The following is a 5,679-nucleotide window of genomic DNA, read 5'->3' as shown; positions in this document are numbered from 1 at the left end:
TTGTAGACCAGGCTGGCCTCGAACTCACAGAGATCCGCCTGCCTCTGCCTCCCGAGTGCTGGGATTAAAGGCCCGCGCCACCATCGCCTGGCTCAGTCTACTTTCTTATACTGTCCAAGACCAAGTGCTCAAGGGCAACTCTGCCCACAGTGCGCTGGACCCTCCTATATCTTCAATCAAGGTGTTACACGCCACAGACTTGCCTACAGGCCAATCTTATGGAGGCATTTTCTCAATTAGGAATCCCTCTTCCCAGATATGTCTAGATTTGTGTCAACTTGAGGAAACCCAATCAGTATAGTGTGTCTATCTGCGTATGCAAATGTGAGTGCAGTGTTCTCGGAGGCCAGAAGAGGGAGTCAGACCCCCTAGAGCTAGAGTTGTAGGCAGTTGTGAGGTGCCAGACATGACTTCTGGGAACGAAACTCCAGTCTTTTGGAAGAGCAGCAAGTGTTCTTGACCTCTGAGGCATCTCTCCAGCCCTAGAGGACATCTTTGAGGAGTTGAGGAGTTCATTCTGTCCTTTTTTTTTTCTTTAAGATTTATTTATTTATTACGTACACAGTGTCCTGCTTGCATGTGTTCCTGAAGTCCAGAAGAGAGCATCAGATCTCATTACAGATGGTTGTGAGTCACCATGTGGTTGCTGGAAATTGAACTCAGGGACCTCTGGAAGAGCAGTCAGTGCTCTTAACCTCTGAGCCACCTCTCCAGCCCCCATTCTGTCCTATTACTATAGGTTCTAGGGACTGAACTCCGGTCATCAGCAAGTGCTTTTATCCACTGAGCCATTCCATTGGCTCCACTTAATATCTTGAGAAAGCATTTAATTCTTGCCCTGGTGATATTGTAGCACACGGAATACATGCATCTAGAGGGCACGGTATTGCACGCCTGTAATCCCAGCACTCGGAAGGTGGAGAAATAAAGACAGGAGGATTGAAAGTTTGAGGCCGGCGTGGGCTATGGATCGAGGCTCTGTCTCAAACAAGCAAACTCCTCACATCCACTCAGTACTCTGTTTTCTCTGGGATTTCCCCTAGCAGCATATACTCAGATTGGTGTGATGGTCGGATAGTTGCGAAGGCTTGCTTCTGGCCCTGTTGCATTATCAAGACCAGGGCCTTGTCTCTGAGTGCTAAGTCCTGTCTGGAACAGACTGTTGACCAGCACTCTTCCAGGACAGGCCTCCAGAGTCCCTGTTCACTGAGCCACCCAGGTGTGGCTGCCCACTGGGTGCTGACTCTCCAGGGCTTCACACAGACTCTGCTCTTCCTCCCTCTAGGGCAAGAGGTTCTCAACCTGTGGGTCACGCCCCCTTTGACAAACTTATTTCCAAAAAACATTTAGATTCATAACAGTAGCAAAAGTACAGGTATGAAGTAGCAAGGAAATAATTTCATGGTTGGGGGTCACCATGACGAGAACCGGTGTTAAAGGGTCGCAGCATTAGGAAGGGTAAGAACCACTGGGCTAGAGATTCAGAAGGGAATCGGAGCCTCCTTGGCTCAGTCTCCTGCTTCCTATGTGACTTGGGGCTGTGCCCCAGGGTCCTTCATGGGGCCAGCAAGTTAGACCAGATTGACTGCAAGGGGATACTGTTGCCTCGGGTGTAGCCTGAAACCCTACTCCCTCTGTCTCTGCTTCTTTTTTCTTTGAGACACGGTTTTGTTCTTTAATTCTGGCTGGCTTTGATCATGCTTATGTGCTTCTTTTTTGAGGGGCTCAGGAGGGGCTCCAGGGTCTTATGTGCCCTGGGCTGGCTCTGAACTCTCTATGTAGCCGAGGGTGACTCTCTCCACTTCTGATTCTCCAGTCTCTGCCTTTCACGTGCTGCTTTGACGGTGTGTGCCACCACATCCTGCTGGTGCCACCACATCCTGCTGGTGCCACCACATCCTGCTGGTGCCACCACATCCTGACCACGCTAATTCTGTCGCTCTCCCTGAGACCCCCAGTGCCAAGACTGTGTGGCAGTGGGCACCTGGTAAAGGAGCGGCACGAGGGGGCAGCGTATGTTTTCATTATTTATTTATTTATTTTGGTTTATTGAGACAAGGTTTTTCTGTGTGGTCCTGGCCGTCCAGGACCTTGATTAGTAGTTTTGGCTGGCCTTGAACTCAGAGTTCCACCTCCTTTGCCTCCTGAGTGCTGGAATTAAAGATGTGAGCCACAGGGGCCGGAGAGATGGCTCAGTGGTTAAGAGTACTGACTGCTCTTCTAGAGGACCCAGGTTCTATTTCCAGCACCCGCATGGCAGCTAACAACTGTCTATAACTTCAAAATCTGACACCCTCACACAGAGATACATGTAGGCAAAATTCCAATGTACATAAAATAAAAGTAAATAATTATTTTAAAAAAAAGATGTGAGGGCTGAAGAGATGGCTCAGAGGTTAAGAGCATTGCCTGCTCTTCCAAAGGTCCTGAGTTCAATTCCCAGCAACCACATTGTGGCTCACAACCATCTGTAATGTGGTCTGGTGCCCTCTTCTGGCCTGCAGGCATACCCACAGACAGAATATTGTATACATAATAAATAAATATTTTAAAAAAAGATATGAGTCACCACGACCTGCTGAGGGAGGGGTACTCTTTGGTGTTTGGGGCATGGAGAGACTGCATTAAATGTGTCAAGGCAACTGGGGTGATGCCTTGGTGTATGGAATCCTAGTGCTCTGGAAGCAGAAGCAGGAGGGTTGTCATGAATTCAAGGCCAACCTGCAATACATATTGAGTTTCATAGTAGCCTAGGCTCTAAAGCAGGACTGTCTCGCTGGGCAGTGGTGGCGCATGCCTTTGATCCCAGCACTTGAGAGGCAGAGGCAGGCAGATCTCTGGGAGTTTGAGGCCAGCCTGGTCTACAAGAGCTAGTTCCGGGACGGGCACCAAAGCTACAGAGAAACCGTGTCTCGAAAAACCAAAAAAAAAAAAAAAAAAAAGGCTGGAGATATGGCTCAGAGTTTAAGAGCACTGTGTGCTCTTCCGGAGGTCCTGAGTTCAATCCCCATCAACCACATGGTGGCTCCAAACCATCTGTAAAGAGATCTGGCGCCCTCCTCTGGCGTGTGGAGGCAGAACGTTGTATACATAATAAATAAATTTAAAAAAAAAAGTAGGACTCTCTCAGTAACAGAGAGACATTTGGGCATGCTGGTACACACCTGTAATCCCAGCACTCAGGAAGCAGGGGAGTCAGGAGTTCAAGGCCAGCTTGAGCTGCCTCATAATTTAGAGGATAGCCTTGGCTACAAGAGTGCTTGTCTCAAAAACAAAATACCCAAATGAAAATAGACACACCCCCAAACCAACCAGAATGTGTCAGGGCCCCAAACACTCACTGTCTTGGAACTTTGCTTCAAAAAAGAAAAAAAAAGTGGCACAGCACTTGGCAGGCAGAGGCAGGCGGATCTCTGTGAGTCCAAGGCCAGCCTGGTCTACAGAGTGAGCTCCAGGACAGACTCCAAAGCTACACAGAGAAACCCTGTCTCGAAACCCCTGCCTCCCCCCTACCCCCGCCCAAAAAGAAAAAAAAAAGAAAAAACACATGTACTCATGGTAATGAGACAAACTAATCATGGGGAGGAGGAAAAGTTAGTGCAGAGCCAGTGACCCAACCCAGGAAATGTGACTAACCAGCCACAGCAGGGGAGTGCAGCTTCGTCTGTGCAGAAGTGCCTGTCCGGGCTGGTGAGTGGAATGGGGCCCCCTTGCTTGTCTGACTTGAGGTTGTTCAGAAGCTGCCCTGCCTGAGGCCGCTGTGAGGAGACCAGTGGGCTCTAGCCTTCCAGTGGCCACGTCTGAGAAACAGCTTTCTGTCAGCGGGCCAGCTGAGTCTCAGAGTTTGCTTCCCTGAGTCCTTGGACCTCAGAGCCCTGAGCCTTCCCTTGGGTGGGGCAGGTGGGTGGGACAACTCTGCCGAGAAGAGGGAAGTGAGCAGGCAGACAAGAGTCTGAGAAGAAAAGGCCTGTGGAGAGGTAACGTGGAATGGGCTCCTGGAGATGGGCTAGCTGGACCCTCTTGGGTGGACAGGGAGAACTGGTTAGGGGAGGGCTGGCTGCTAGGGTCTGGGAAGTCAGGAGTGATGCCCCTAGGCATAAATCAGGCTGAGGCTGTTGTCGGACTGCAGTTCTGCAGCTGCAGAGAGGCTGGGTGGTGGTGGATGTGTTCCAGTTGCAGGGAGGTGCTAGGGGGTCTGGGTTCATCCTGGTCTGTAGGAGGTGGTGTCAGACCTTCTGAGAGATCCCCAAAGGCCGTCAGTCAGGGGGTGAGCTCAGATCTGGCAGTGGCTGTCCCCAAGATAGCACTGGCCTAGGTGTAGACAGCTGGACTGAAGGGGCTTGGGAAGAGGCAAGGTAGGTCCAGCTACTTGAGGGGCATCCAGCCAGCCCCCAGCAGCGGACCATGCGGGGAATGGTGTGGACAGAGAAGAAGGTAGAGTGGAGAGTGGGTTCTGCTTGGTGTGGGGAAAGAGCAGTGTTCTGGGTGTCCAGAGCCACTGCTGTCCCCACTTCTAAGGAGCATGGGTCACAGTCCAGAAGGTCCCTGCTTTCATATGTGGACAGTCCCCTCCCTCCCTAGGGCTGGTGCTATTTCAGGTCACAGTTAACCGTGTGAGAGGGACTGTGAGGGAAAGTGGGAAAAGTTTTGCATCCTAATAAGCCTGTCCGCCTACGCAATAATTCAAATCAGACCAAATCAAACCGAATTAGAAAAAGCCCAGGTTTAATGGATACTAACACTACTGGGTGGGGTGGCTCTCCAGCCCCTCACAGAGGAGGCAGGAAGGAAGACCAGAAAACCAAGTATTTATTCTCTGGGGGGGCAGTTTAAATACCCGGTGTGGGGAGTGGTCTTGAGCATCTTTGGGGAGGGGTCACTGTTTGGCAGGCTTTCTTGGAGGTGGGGTCTAGACTGAGGCAACTCCCAGGGGAGGGACCTTGGGATGGAACTTCCACCCGAACATTCCAGACTCTTTGGGTATATGGATGCCAGGGGCTGGGGTGACGCTTCCACACAAACAAACCATCCTGTTGAGAATTGGAGTCTGAGGAGGGCAAAAATAGCCCAGGTTTTCCTCAGTACTGGGTCACTGGTGCACAGTTAGGTCATTGATGGGGTCAAGCACATTGTTGAAGGTGGGAGTGACCCCAGGGTGTCCATCAGGTTATTCTAAGGGCCAAGATTGGCCACCTCCCCCACAATCAGGACAGTCTGATGGGTCTCTTCACCCCTGCCTTTCTGCCTTAAGGCTGCTCCTAGCAGTGCCCCCAGCACTGAAATCCTAGGCTATCTCTCTGGTTTCATCTACTCCGATAACTGAGGCTCAGCAAATCAAGGCAATTGAACACATTGTTTGGATGCAATCAGATGTGCGCAAAGGTAGACAGGCAAACTCTTCCTCCTGCTCCAAAGGTGCTTTATAGTCTCAGGGAGAGAGCCAGTCCCTAAAACTCATGCCCCACTATGGCCCAGTGGGGAAAACGAGTCTTCAACAGAGGTGACCAGCTATGACATAGCTCAGTGGTAGAATGCTTTTTAGCTGTGCCCCTTGACCTTGGGCTTGGTGCCAGCACTCCTGCCACTCCGAAAGGAAGATATATAAAAGAGACTGCCTGGTGCCATCTTCCTCTCTCTCTCTCTCTCTCTCTCTCTCTCTCTCTCTCTCTCTCTCTCTCT

At 50.9% G+C, this 5,679-nt stretch overlaps 1 protein-coding gene across 3 annotated transcripts in view; it reads left to right on the top strand.

The window, feature by feature from the left end:
* The window catches only part of Capg (capping actin protein, gelsolin like), a 19,956-nt gene that overhangs the window by 1,241 nt on the left and 13,036 nt on the right, over positions 1-5,679 (top strand). The window contains exon 1 of one of the 3 annotated variants that reach the window (XM_005364730.3): positions 3,654-3,690. The exons of 1 other annotated variant lie outside the window; for it this stretch is intronic. The gene's annotated coding sequence lies outside the window, so the exon portion shown is untranslated. Of the gene's footprint in view, positions 1-3,653; positions 3,691-3,935; positions 3,978-5,679 lie in introns of those variants that run through there. One more of the 3 variants, XM_005364729.3, reaches the window with a different exon arrangement.

Source organism: Microtus ochrogaster, assembly GCF_000317375.1.
Source record: "Microtus ochrogaster isolate Prairie Vole_2 chromosome 14 unlocalized genomic scaffold, MicOch1.0 chr14_random_3, whole genome shotgun sequence".
NCBI lineage: Eukaryota > Metazoa > Chordata > Mammalia > Rodentia > Cricetidae > Microtus > Microtus ochrogaster.
This window is presented reverse-complemented; position numbering and strand designations above follow the sequence as displayed.